Source organism: Heterocephalus glaber, unplaced genomic scaffold, assembly GCF_053883595.1.
Source record: "Heterocephalus glaber isolate CG9 unplaced genomic scaffold, H.glaber_assembly_v1.0 deba00000613, whole genome shotgun sequence".
NCBI classification, from domain to species: Eukaryota; Metazoa; Chordata; class Mammalia; order Rodentia; family Bathyergidae; genus Heterocephalus; species Heterocephalus glaber.
Window position 1 is genome coordinate 3,351,582 of NW_028258152.1, and position 14,043 is coordinate 3,365,624.

The window sequence follows — 14,043 nt, forward strand, 5'->3', positions numbered from 1 at the left end:
TCGACAAAGCTGATATGACTCAGCACGCTGTCAATCATGCTCTGAAAGAACCAATGGGAGGTTCCCTAAACCCACTGCAACATTTCAAATTCTTAAACCCAACATATCAACACTCATACCATTTTCCTTTCCGCTGGTATGATCCCTCTCACTCTGAGCATAACTTTGCATAATTAAACTGCTTTTTCCTAGAAAAAAGAAAAGCTGAGTGTGGTGGTATATGCCTATAGTCCCAGCACTCAGGAGGCTGAGGCAAGAGAATTGGCACAAGTTTGAGCCACCTTGGGCTATGTAGTGAGTTTAAGGCCAGCCTGAATAGCAAGAACCCTGTCTTGAAAGAAAAAAAAAGCAAAATAAAGAAGAAATGGGGATTGGGGGTGTAGCTCAGTGATAGAACGTTTGTATCTAGGAAATTCTGGGTTCAATTCCCAGCACCACAAAAAGAGACTTTTTTTGGTGGTTTGTTTTTTGTTTTTTTTTTTTGAGAAAAAGACTTTTAATCAAGAATTTAACCTCTCACTTTAAAATGCTGAAAAAATCCAAATGTGGTGGTGCACTCCTGTAATCCCAGCACTCAGGAGGCTGGAGCAGAGGAGTCTGTGAGTTCAAGACCAGCCTGAATTACATACAAACAAAGTGCTGAAAAAGGAAGGGCAGACTAAAGTAGAATGAAGGAAATAATAAAGATTAGAGAGGAAATTAATAAAACAAAAGATAATGGAGAACATAAGTGAGAACAGAAGCTGGTCTTTTGAAAAGATTGGTAAAACTGACAAATCTTTAGCTAGATTGACCATTAAAACAACTCATAATACTAGACTCAGAAGTGAAATAAGGAGAAGCTGGGGATGTATCTTAGCAGTACAGCACTTGCCTAGTGTGTGCAAGGCCCTAGGTTCAATCTCCAGCACCGCCAAAAAAAAAAAAAAAAAAAAGTAAACTAATGGACATTATTGCTAACATTATAGAAATTTTTAAAAGGATTATAAAGGAATCCTATGAACAACCATATGCCAATAAATGAGATAATTTGGATGAAATGGACACATTCCTGTAAAAACATTACCAAAACAGACATCAAAGCTGAGTGTGGTAGCTCACACTTGTAATCCCAGCACTTAAAAGGCTGAGGCAGAAGGATTTCTGGGAGATTGAGGCCAGCCTGGGTTATATAGTGAGTTCAAGACCAGCCTGGACTACATAACAAAACCCTGTCTCAAAAAAAGAAACAGAGACAAGCATCAGAGTTCAGGTCCCTGTCCAGGTACAAAAACAAAAGAGAACAAAAACAATAAGACAGGGGGAAAGGATATGACAATTTGAATATACACACAAAAATTAAATAGAGACTGAATTAGAAATCTTTTTAAAAATCCTATCCCTCCCACACACAAAATAAAAAATAAGTAAATAAAAGAGCCAGATGGCTTCACTGGCAAATTCTAACAAATATTTAAAGGAGAACAGCAACATTCAGAAACTCTTCCAAAAAATATAGCAGGAGAAAACACTTCCTGATTTTCTGAAGCTAGTAATTCCCTGATAATGAAACCAAAGATACTAGAAAAAATAAAACTACAAACAAATATGTCTTATGAATATGGATGTAAAAATCTTCAAGAAAATTCTCACAAGCTGATCTCAACAACATATAAAATGAGTTCTACACCATGATCAAGTGGGATATATCCCAGGAAGCTGAGATTGGTTTAATACCCAAAAATCAAAAAATTGATTGATGAATATACCATATTAACCCTTCAATGCTTAGTGATCCACTTTTGGAATACCCATAACAATGGAACATAATGAAATGTGTTCTCTTAAAATTCTTTATCCTTGAATTTTTCTAGGTGACATGAATTTCATGCAAAAATTCAAAAAATTCAATCTTTAGCATAAATAGGTTAACAGAATAAAATAAAAAATCTAGGACTGTGAATATTGCTCAGGTAGAGCACTTGCTTGGTAGTATGAGGCCATGGTCTCGACCCTCAGCACCGAAAAAGCTAAACAAACAAGAAAACACATGATTGTCTCCAACAGATGCAAAAAAAAAGCACTGATAAATTCAAACACCTTTTCACAATAAAACCACTTAACAAACCCATGGCCAATAGTAACTTACTGATAAAAGATGGAATGGCTTTTTCCTAAGATCAGAAACAGGAAAATTGAGAGATATTGGTGCAGGAATACAGACTTACAGTTATAAGATGATTAAGTTCTAGGATCTAATATATGGCATATGACTATACAGTAATAATGTATTATGTATGCCTGGAATTCACTAAAAGTTAATTTTATTTTTGTGGTACCAGGGATCAAACTGAGAACCTTGCACTTATGAGGTAGGCGCAGTGCCACTGAGCTAAATCCCCGGCCCAGTAAATTTTTTTTTTTTGAGACACAGTCTCGCTATGTGGTTCAGACTGGCCTTGAACTCACTGTGTAGCCCAGGTTGGCCTTAAACTTGCAATGATCCTCTTGCCTCATCCTCCCTAGTACTTGGATTACAGTCATGCAACCTACCTGGCTCAAGAAAGTAAATCTTAAGTGTCCTCACCACACACACACAATACACACCATACACACACAGAAGCTGGCTGTAATGATAGGTGATTTGACTGTGGCAGTCATATCACAGTGTAAACAAATCATCACTTTATATGTCCTCAATATATACATAATTTTGGTCAGTTATAGTTCAATAAATTAAATCTGGGGGAAAAAAAAACAATGATATCACCCTCACTACTTCTATTCAACATTATAGTGGAGATTGTAGCCTGAGAAATTAGGAAGAAAAAAAAGGCATCCAGTTGAACTGAAGAAATAAAATTATATTTGTCTGCAGTTGAAATGATCTTAAATATAGAAAATTGAAATAAGTCCACCAAAAAAACCCTTATTCAAAGATGCAAATAGAGCTGGAGGTGGTGGCATTCCTCTAATACCAGCACTCTTAGAAGCTGAGGCAGAAGGATCTCAATTTTAAGCCCAGCCCAGGCAACTTAGTGATGTAGCAAGACCTTGCCTCAAAATAAAATATAAAAGAGGGCTGGTGATAGCTGGGCTCAGTCCCAGGACTGAAAAAATATACATGTATATCTATGTATATATATATATATCTATATGTCTAATATATCTGTATCTATATATGCAACAAGGTTGCAAGATATAAGATCAAAGTAAAAAATTAACCATATTCCTATATACCAGCAATTAGTAATCATAAAGTGAAATTAAGAAACAGTCCTATTAACAGTAGCATCCACTGGCTGGGGATTTAGCTCTGTGGTTTCGCCACCTGCCTCACAAGCTCAAGGTCCAGAGTTCGATTCCCAGTACCAAAGAAAAAAAAAACAATAAAAAATTTTTAAAATCAATAGAGTTCAAAAGGATGAAAAACCTAGAAATAAACTTAACAAATAAAGTGCAAAATATGTAGTACTAAATGCATGTGCTGATGATCAACTGATTTTTTTACTGTTTTTTACCATAAGGATGTCAAAATTTCAATGGGGGAAAGAGTAGCTATTCAACAGTGTTGAGACAACCAGATAGCCACATGAAAAAGAAGGGTGTTGGACCCTTACCTCACACCATGTACAAAAATTAAAATGGATTGAAGACCTAAATATAAGAGGTAAAATTATAAAACACTCAGAAAAAAAAATAGAAGTCTTGGCAATAGGTTCTTAGATGTGACACCAAAAACATAACAACAAAACTCAGCTTTTGGTGATTCTTGGGACTGAACCCAGGGCCTTCACACTGAGCTACAGCCCCAGCCCTTTTTCATTTTTTGTTTTATTTTATTTTATTTTATTTTGGTACCCGATATCAAACTAAGACCTTGTGCTTTTGAGGCAGGTGGTGGCACCACTGAGCTAAATCCCTGCCCCTTATTTTTTATTTTGAAACAGGGTCTTGCTAACTCTTTGAATTTCCAAGGCTAAGTTCAAATTTCCTATCCTCCTGGCTCAGCACCCTAGAATGCTTAGAATATTACTCAGCTATAAAAAATAATGAAATATTAGTGGAAGTAAGGACTGAAATGTACAATGGATATTGGGAAATGGGAAGAATGTTCAAATGGGAAGGGGAACTAAGGAGGAGGGAGGAAGAAAGGAAAGGACAAGAAAAAAAAGTGAAAATAGGAGGAAAAATGGAAACAAAGCTTTTGTACATAGGGAGGGGAGGGGGCTTGAGGGGGAAATGGAATAAAATAAAATAAAATTTATTAAATTTTTAAAAATAATGAAATATGGATAATATGCTACAAATGAAAGTATTATAAACATTTTGCTAAGTGAAAGAATTCAGAATCGCTTCTCGGCCTTTTGGCTAAGATCAAGTGAAAGAATTCAGATGCAGGGGCTGGGGATTTAGTTCAGTGGCACCACACCTGCTCTGAAAGAGGTCCTCAGTTCAATCCCCGGTACCAAAAAGAAAATTTAAAAAAGGCAAATGCAAAAGGCCATTTATTGTAATTCTATTTATTTTTTGTGGTGTTGGGGCTTAAAGCCAGGGTCTTATGCATGCTAGCCTCATTCTCTACCACTGAGCTATTATCTCGTAGCTTTTTATTTATTGAAATATCCATAGTTGACAAATCCTTAAAGACAGAAAACAGGTCTGTAGGGACTGGGGCAGAGGCCAAATGGTGAAGCACTGGGGGCCATAGAATTTTCTTCAGGGATGATAAAAGTGTTCAGAAAGTAGACAGTGGTGTTTGCACAACATTGTGAATATACTAATATCACTGGTGGTGAATTTTATGTTTATATATTTTACCACAAGTAAACCACATACCTATCATTCAGTTTAATAAATAAAGCTTTTTTTGGAGGGTTACTGGGGATTGAACCCAGGGTCTTTGCACTGAGCTTTCTCCCAACCCTTTCTTAAATTTTGTTTTTAATTTGAAATAGGCTCTAAAATGCTAAATTAATGCTAAATTGCCCAGGCTGGGCTCAAACTTGTGATCCTAACCTCTCGGTCTCCCAGAATGCTGGGATTATAGGTGTGCCACCACATCCAGCTGAAATAAAATGTTAATGATACACTAGTTTCAACAATAAAAATAGATTTAAATTTTTTTTCAAAAAAATAAATTAGAGCATTTTACTTCATATGATAAAACCAATGCCAGAATAATGTACAGTTCAGAGCTCTTTTGGTTGGCTGTGAGGAGCCAAGGTAGTGGACGGAGTAGCAAGGTCATACAATCCCAACTCTACTTTAGGAGAACCAGCTGGCTTATTTGTTTGTTTGCTTGTTTGCTTTTGAGACAGGGTCTCACTATGAGTTCAGGCTGGCCTCGGCCTCAAACTCGAAATCGTCCTGCCTCAGCCTTTGAACTCCTGAGATTATGGGCGTATCCCAAAACACAGTAAAACCATCTAGTTTTTGAAGTTTTTTGTTTGCAGTACAGGGCATTAAACCCTGGGCCTTCCACATGCTAGGCAAACTACCACTGAGCTACAACCCTGCCCTTTATGTTGAGACAGAGTCTCACTAAATCGCCCAGAATGACTTCACATTTATGATCCTCCTGCTTCAGCCTCTTTAGTGGTAGGGATTACAGGCATATGCCACCATACTGGGTGACTTCTTATTTCTTTAAAATGGAGTCTCATTGTATTGCCCAGGCTGCTCTTAAATTCCTGGGCTCAAGCAGTCCAGCCTCAGCCTCCCAAGTAGCTGGGACTATAGGTGTCCGGCATTTAGTTCCAGGAAAACCATTTGACTGGCAGGAGACAGGGTGGAGGTACAAAATGCCGGTGTTACAATTGTCTGAGCCCCTTGAAGACTTGCAGTGGTTTTGGTAGAAATGGAAAGAGACTGTGGGAAACCACAGTTGGCCTTTGCATCTTTGCATCTTAGCCCAGTGCACCCATCCTGTTTCTGCTGCAGTCAGAGGCAGTGGGCTGGAAGATACTCTGCAGGGTCCTTCTCCATATGGGCAATCTAGAGCTTCCCTGAGAAAGGCCCCAGCCCAGGATGTATCAGGTAGCCTAGAGTGGTTCTTAAACAAGACATTTGCAATATAGTATTTGCTTTCTTAGCTTTGCCTAAGATAAATAGTAGCTGTCATTTATTGATCTTTTGTTAGGTGAATTATACACACAGCATTTTCTGATTAGCTCACATTTTTACAACCTTCTGATGTATTATTTCTGTCTAATTTAGGGATGAGTAAACTGAGGTTCAGAGAGGTGAAGAAACTTGCTCTTACGAGTAAGGGACTCGGTGTGGTGGCACTCTCCTGTAATCCCAGCACTTGGAGGCTGAGGCAGGAGGACTGCCACGAGTTCAAGCCCAGCCTGAACTCCAGAGCAAGACCCTGCCTCCAAAAAAAAAAAAAAGGTGTAAGGGGACTTGGACTTCACACTGGACTCCAAAGCTTGGGTGCTCCCATAAGAAATAAATAGTTAAGGTTGAAGAACTTGGTGTTTTTGCCACCTTAATCATGCCTCTAATCCAATTTAAGCTCATTTTACTCTTCACTCAGAATGGCCAGTGTACTCTTACTGGTTTTCTGGAAGTTGGGTTTGTTTTTTTCATTTGTGTTGTTTTGGGATTTCTGAGACAGGGCCTCCCTGCCTCCCTATATAGCCCAGGCTTGCTTTGAACTCACCATGTATCTCAGGCTGTCCTTGAACCCCAGTGGATCCTCCTGCCTCAGCCTCCCACGTACTAGAAGTACAGGTGTGCTACCACACCCAGCTTGCTTTGTACTTTGGAGAGTCACCAAAAATAAATAAATAAATATTTTTTAAAACCCACCTTCTTTCTGTATAAATCTCTTCTAAGAATGTTGAGTTTGTCACATCATAGTCTGAGAAGGATGCAGCTGAAGAGCAAGGTCACACTCCTGGGGTTGGGTGTGAGGGCCTTCCACAAAGCTGGGTCTTTATTGTGCTAAGCCTCAGAGAAGAGGTGGGAACTGAAATAGGAAACCAGAGGCTGGCAGGCATTTGGCTCCTTAGGGAACTCATGGCGAGGGCCCTCTAGCAAGGAAAAGAAAAGATGACCTTATCAGCCCAGAGCCAGCCAGGTCCAGGCTCCCAGACTGGAGACGAGTGAGCTTGTCTTCTCAAGCGATTATCTCAGTTCATGTTGCTCTTTTGTTCATTCCCTCTTGTCACCCCTGAGTCTTTGGTGAAAGCTTATTTGAAGGCTCCACCCGGCCACAGGGAATGAAGAGAAAAGCTCTGTCCACTTGAATCAAAGGCTAAAGTGGGGGGATCTCCAACGCTAGCTTGGTGTTGGCCGCATTAATTGTTAGTCACTCCCAAGGGACTAACACTCGGGCTATCTAAGAGGTTACACCACCAGGCACTTGGCATGTCTACAACTGTCCACCGGCACCAGCCACCGCCATGAGGAGCAGATGAGGAGTTGTGTTGGGAGCCAGGCCTGCCTTATCTTAGACCGTGCTTCTCAGACTGCGATTCAAATCCATTAGGGGGCATGAAATCAAGTGAGTGTCAGTCAGCACCCATTTTAAATGAAATAGAATAAAAATGACTATGTACTTGGAAAGTCTGTTTTGTGAGCTTTTAGTTATTAGAAGCATAACTGTGTGTTTGTGTATGTGTATACCTTGGGTAATGTAAAATATATTTCTTACTGTGTTTTAGGATCAGAATGGTTTGAAAACCACTGCTTCCAGTATAGATTGAATGAAGTCAGTGAGCTCAAGTCATCAAGGGGGAAAAAAGTGAGTCCTCAGAGTTTATTGAATTTTTCTTTCATTTTAGAATTTGTATGCTCAAAGCTTGCACTTTAACACATGTAAAAAAAAATCTTTAAAAGTTATTTGGGTGATTTCATGTAGGAATTGTGTGCTATTTATTTGTTTAAGGCGCTGCGAACGTCTTTTGTTTCACCTCCCAGGAATGAAGACACACATCTACTGGTGCATTTGGGTGCCTTGAAACTGGTCGTTGATGAGGCTCAACTTTTTTAACCTCTCTATTCCTTTCAAGAGTGGAAGGCATCTGGGCTTGGTAGTGCCTGCCGGTAATTTCAGCACTGTATGAGGCTGAAGCAGGAGGATTGCAAGTGTGAGCCAAGCCTGGTTGGAGATGTAGCTCTGTGCAAGGAAAATAAAAAAGAGAGTAGAAGGCAGTAGTGCTTGCCTGTATTCTCAGCTACTCCAGAGGCTGAGGCAGAAGAGTCACAGGTTTGAGACTAGCCTGGGAGTGAGACGCTATCTGGGGGTGGGGCGGGGCGGGAGGGGGAGAATCAGTGGTTCAGCAGTGCATACCATGCTCAAGGGCCTGGGTTTAACCCTCAGAACCACACACACACACACACACACACACACACACACACACACACGTGCGCGCTCGCGAAGGCTTTGGCATGTTCCTGTTGCTTGTGTGGCACAGCTCACATAGGTTTGCCATTCATAGGGCACTGTGACCCTTCATGTTAAAGAAAGATGCAGGTGTAATTCTTTAGCCAGTGAACAACTACTCATCAACCCTCAATTTCTTGGTCCTAGTAGTTTTATTGTAAGCAACAATGTCATTGTATAAATTGTTTCGGGTTTTGGGGTTTTTTTGGAGGGGGTGTTTGTTGACATAGAATCCCACCCTATAGTCCAGGCTGCCCTCAAACTCACAGTCCTCCTGCCTCAGCCTCTTGAGTGCTGAGATTATAGGCCTCACTGATATGGCTTCATGCCTGGCTTCCACTGTATATTTTACCTGTATTTCTGGGGTTGATAGGTCACAATGTGCCCTCTCACTCCCTCTGCTCCCTTGAGTTTGAGTAATGATGTGTTTATATCATTAATTTTGAACCTTAATCACACCAAATCACATGTGACTAAACTGCTTCATATGTATATGCCATAGTTCATGTTAATTCATTTATAACCCAGACACTTTTCCTTGGATTATAGATTTGGTTTATAAGCTATGTACTCAGATATTTATTTCCTTCTAGGTTATCACAGAAGGACAATAGCCTCTCAGATTGAGGGGAAAAAAAGAAAAGTAGAATTCTTTACCAAAACATGAACAAGTAATTTCTTTTTGATACCGAGGATTGAGCAGAGGGTCTTTGCACTGAGATATACCTCCCACCGTTTTTTATTCTGAAACAGGGTTTTACTAAATTGCCCAAGCTGGGCTTAGACTTTTTTTGTTTTTGTTTTGGTACCGGGGATCGAACTTGGGTCCTTGCACTTGAGCAGCAGGCAGGGAAACCACTGAGCTAAATCCCCGGCCCCAGGCTTAGACTTTTGATCCTCCTGCCTCAGGTTCCCAAAGTGCTGAGACTACAGGCACTACTGATACCTCTGCACTGATATCAGCCAATAATCAATAAATTATAGATAGTTTAATGAAAAACTAAAGAAATCCTAGCCAAAGTAAAATTAGTTCTTACTAAGTATAAATAGTCAACTCCCTGATAATTATTCTACTTCAGATGACTACTGTAAACCCTGACCAGGCTTACACTCAGAATAGGGATGTGACCAATTGTGCCAGGTTTTTAGAAATACTTTCTCATTCCCAAAAGTGAGAAAGTCTTCTTTCTGTGGATGTTGGCACAGTTGGGTTATGATGCCAAAAATTTGTTTTTGTATAGTAAGATTTTTTATTATATAGCTAAGTGTAAATAATACATTCTTAATATGACAGTGTAGAAGGATAATGAAGTTGAAGAAATATGATAAAATGTTTCAATTCAATACCTAAAATTTCTGAAAGTATTACTTTTTTTAAAAAATTGTATGCATTTATTGGGTAAGTGTGAACAATTTGATATATGTATATAATATGTAATGACCAGGATAATTATCATTTCCAACTCCTAGTTTGTTTTTTAAGAAGCTTGAAACTCCTTTCTTTTAGATTTTTTTTTTCTTGGTACCAGGGATCAAACTCAGGACTTTGTGCTTTCGAGGCAGGTAACAGAACCCCTGAGCTAAATCCCTGGCCCTTCTTTTAGATTTTTATAAGACATAGAAGAAGCTGCTGTGAACTGTAGCCAGCCTCCTGCAATGCAGAACACTAACAGTTGTTCCTGCTGAGTCACAGTGCCACTACCACTTGAGGCACAGTAAGGGATGAGAGAGAGCCAGTCATGGTGGTGCACGCCTGTGATCCCAGCACTCAGGAGGCTGAGGCTGGAGGATTGCCATGAGTTTGAGGCCAGCCTGCGCTACATAGCAAGACCCTGTCTAAAAATTTTTTTAAAGCGGGGGAGGGGTAATGGATGAACCTTAGATCTCGCAGCCATATCAGTAGCCCTAGCCCTCCCTACCTCTGAACTTCCTTGCTCTGTCAGATGATAGATTTCCTTATTGTTTGCATACTATTCATAGAATGAATGGCTCTATTAATTATTAACAACCAAAGCATCTGATCTGATCTATTACCTGTTAGTGCCACTTGCTTACACTGATTTTCCCCAGATGCTGTTGAAATGTTTTCTTCAATTCATTCTGTGTTTCCCTGTGTGGTCAGAGAGCCTTCTGAAAAATAGCCATGGCAACAGATCCTCAAAACCTCCACAGCTTGTCAGGGTTACTTTACATCAGAGCCCCCATTGAAGCACACAGACTTGCTGGGCAGGCTGGGAAGGAGCTCTGCGGCAGAGCGCTTGCTTCATGGGAGCAAGGTCCTGGGTTCCATCCCCAGCACTGCAAAACTGAAGAATGAAACTCCCAGGTGTCCAGTTTTGGATCACTCGCTGCGCTGTTTGAATTCTGAGAGCCCCGACTAGGTTGCTCGAGGAGACTTCCGATCCCACGGTGCCGTTCTTGTCTGTGCTTCTGACCCAGATTGAGAAGGCCACTCCCAAACACTCTTTCCAGAGCTCCTCTGGTCTTTCAGCCTCACCTATTATAATTCCTGATCCAGTCCCTCTTGGACATTCAGTGTTTTCATGTTTACTTTCTTATTTTTTATTTTTTGGCCCTTTGAGACAAGATCTCACTACTTGTAGCCCAGGCTGGGATCAAGTTTGTGATCCTCCTGCCTCAGCCTTCTGAGTGCTGGGATTATAGGTGTATGCCACCACACCAGCTCATCATATCCATTTAAAGCATTCACAGGAAGGAACTAAATCACTCAGTGACCACTGGAGAAGAATTTTAGCAGGAACATCCATAATAGTGGTTGACAATTTCTATGCCTATTTTCATTCTTGAGGTTAGGAAAATTTATTAGTTGTTAACTTTGTATCCTCTGCCCAAACGTCTATAAACATTTCAGATGCATATTGAATTTAGTTTAAATATTTCAGAGAGAGAAGAGAATCAGAAAGGTTTATTTCAAGAGCAACTCTTATTAATTAAATATGACTAGTAATTATTTAGTATATAAAGTTAATAAGATCTTTAATACAGCCATTTGTCATTTATAGACCATCATCAATCTATTAACCCAAGTAATCAGTTCTGGTTTCCTTTCAGCTCCACTTAGTAGGGTTTAAGAATAAGTACATGGGGCCGGGGATTTAGCTCAGTGGTTCCGGCGCCTGCCTCACAAGCACAAGGTCCCGAGTTTGATTCCTGGTACCAAAAAAAAAGAATAAGTATACAGATCTTTCTACAGCTTGTTTTTTGTATAATAACTTCTTGCACTCTACCTTATGTATACTTACCGATACAAAAAGCAGTCAAAATATGTTATAGAACCTATATTGCTATATATTAACTGAGTGGAATTTAATTTCCTACCCATCCAAATATTTTTCCTTCTAGTTAACTATAAATCATTTCCTCTTGTTCTTCTTGTAGTACACTCTTGAATTACTTTCTTGCTATAAAATCTTGTGAACTATTCAATATGTGTTAGGAAAACATGCTGTATCCACATTTCTAATTTTTTTTCCTGATACTGTGGATTGAACTCAGAGTCTTTGCACTGACATATAGTACATATTAATACCCCCCCTTTTTTTCCTATTTTGTAACAGGGTCTCCCTAAATTGAGCTGGGTTTGGGCCAGGGATTTAGCTCAGTGGTGCTGCCGCCTGCCTCCCAGGCACAAGGTCCCAAGTTCAATCCTCGGTACCAAAAAGAAAAAAAAATTGAGCTGGGTTTGACCTTGCAACCATCCTGCCTCAGTCTCCCAAAGTGCTAGGAGTACAGGCATATGCCACTATGCCTGGCTACTCCAAGGGTTTTGGGTTTTTTGTTGTTTGTTTGGTAAGCAATTTAACAGCAAGTTTGTTTTTTTTTTTGGTACCGGTGATTGAACTTGGGTCCTTATGCTTGCAAGGCAGGCGGCCGAACCACTGAGCTAAATCCCTGGCCCTTAACAGCAAAATTTTCAAAACTTTTGTGAAAAGAATGAAAGACTGACAAAAAAACATTTTGTGCTTCAAAGAACACTATAAAGAAAGTGAAAAGGAAAATGGGAGAAAATATTCGCAAATCATACAACTGATAAGAGACTTGTACCCAAAATATATAAAGAATATTTATACTCAATAATAAAAAAATCCAGGACCAGAGGTTTAATTCAAGCACTTGGGAGCACTGGCATGAGAATTCCCACAGGTTCAAGGCCAGCCTGGGCTACATAGTGAGTTCAAGGCTAGCCTGAACTCATAGCAAGACCCTGTTCAAAAGACAAAACAAAAACCAAATAACCAAACTTAAAAATGGGCAAAGTATTTGAATATACAATTCTCCAAAAAAGATATACCAATGGCTAGTAAGCATATAAAAAGATGCTCAACATCATTAGTTTTTAGGGAAGTACAAGTCAAAACCATAATACTATTTCTTACCTACGAGGATGCATGGTTATAATACAAAGAAAAAAGCAGACAACAACAGTTCTTGGCAAAGATTTGGAGAAATTGGGACCCCCATACACTGCAATGGGGCTGTAAAATGGTGCAGTCATGAGGGGAATCAGGTTGGCATTTCCTTCCTCCAGTGATTAAATTATGTAACCCAGTAATTCCACTCCTAGATATATGCCCAAGAGAATTGAAAACAAATGTTCATAGCCCCATTATTCATAATAACCAAAAAAACACCCCATTGTTAATCAGATGCTGAATGGGTAAACAATATATGGTGTTGTTATGGCTTACATCTAGCTGTCCCCCCAAAGCCTCATGTGCTCATAGGTGGGGCTTTTGGGAGGTGACTGAATTATGAGTGTGTGATACTGGATAATGGGGTGTGATACTGGATTAGTCTACTGGTAGATTTATAGCTGGATATGATGCTAGGAGGTGAAGCCTGGTGGGAGAAGGTGAGTCACTGTGAGCATGGTCTGGAGATATCCCTCCTACCTTGAGTGCTCTCTGCCTCCTGCCTGCAATACCATGGACTATTTCTCCTCTGCCATGCCCCTTTGCCATGCCATCCTGCCTTGGAGCAAGCCAACTATGGACTGAAACCTACAAACTGTGAGCTAAAATAAACCTTTCGTATTTTAAATTGTGCACATCAGGTATTTTGTCCCAGCAACAAGAAAGTAATTAAGCCAGATTTTAGTACCAGAGAAGTGGGGTCATTGCTGTAACTATAACTGACTGTGTGGTTCAGAAACATTTGGAACTGGTTTGTAGGACAAGAAGCAGCCCTAGAATGCTGTAAGCAGTTTGATGGAAGATTCTGGTCAGAGCTCAGAAGACCAGAATGTTGACTGCAGGGTAGTTGGAAAAGACCAGGCTCAAAAGATTTCAATTGGGAACAAGGACTGCTTTGACAGTTGGACTCCAGGCCATGTGTGTTATGCTCTGGTTGAAAATTTTTCTGTATTTTGCTCATATCCAGAGACATTGCAGGAGAGGGAAATTAAGGACAGCAGGCTAATTAATCTGGGAGAAGAAATTTCAAGGCAGCCTAATGTTGAGGTAGTGGCATGGCTGCTGTTGGGATCTTTCAGCCAGCTGTACCTTGAGAATCAAGAGCAAACAATCCAGTAAAATGATTTAAAAAGTTTTGAGTTTGAGATTTTAAAAGTTTTGAGTCCAGAAAAGAAGCTCTGGTAAAGTTGCACTTGCAAAGATAAGAGTAGAGGAGAATTTTGTTGCTAAGAGACA

The 14,043-nt window shown here is 39.9% G+C and overlaps 1 protein-coding gene across 1 annotated transcript in view; it reads left to right on the forward strand.

Moving 5' to 3' along the window:
• Window positions 1–7,714: 7,714 nt before the first annotated feature.
• Lrba (LPS responsive beige-like anchor protein) overlaps window positions 7,715–14,043 on the forward strand; it is a 711,450-nt gene continuing 705,121 nt past the window's right edge. Inside the window, exon 1 of the mRNA XM_087205721.1 lies at window positions 7,715–7,732. The gene's annotated coding sequence lies outside the window, so the exon portion shown is untranslated. The remainder of the gene's footprint in view (window positions 7,733–14,043) is intronic.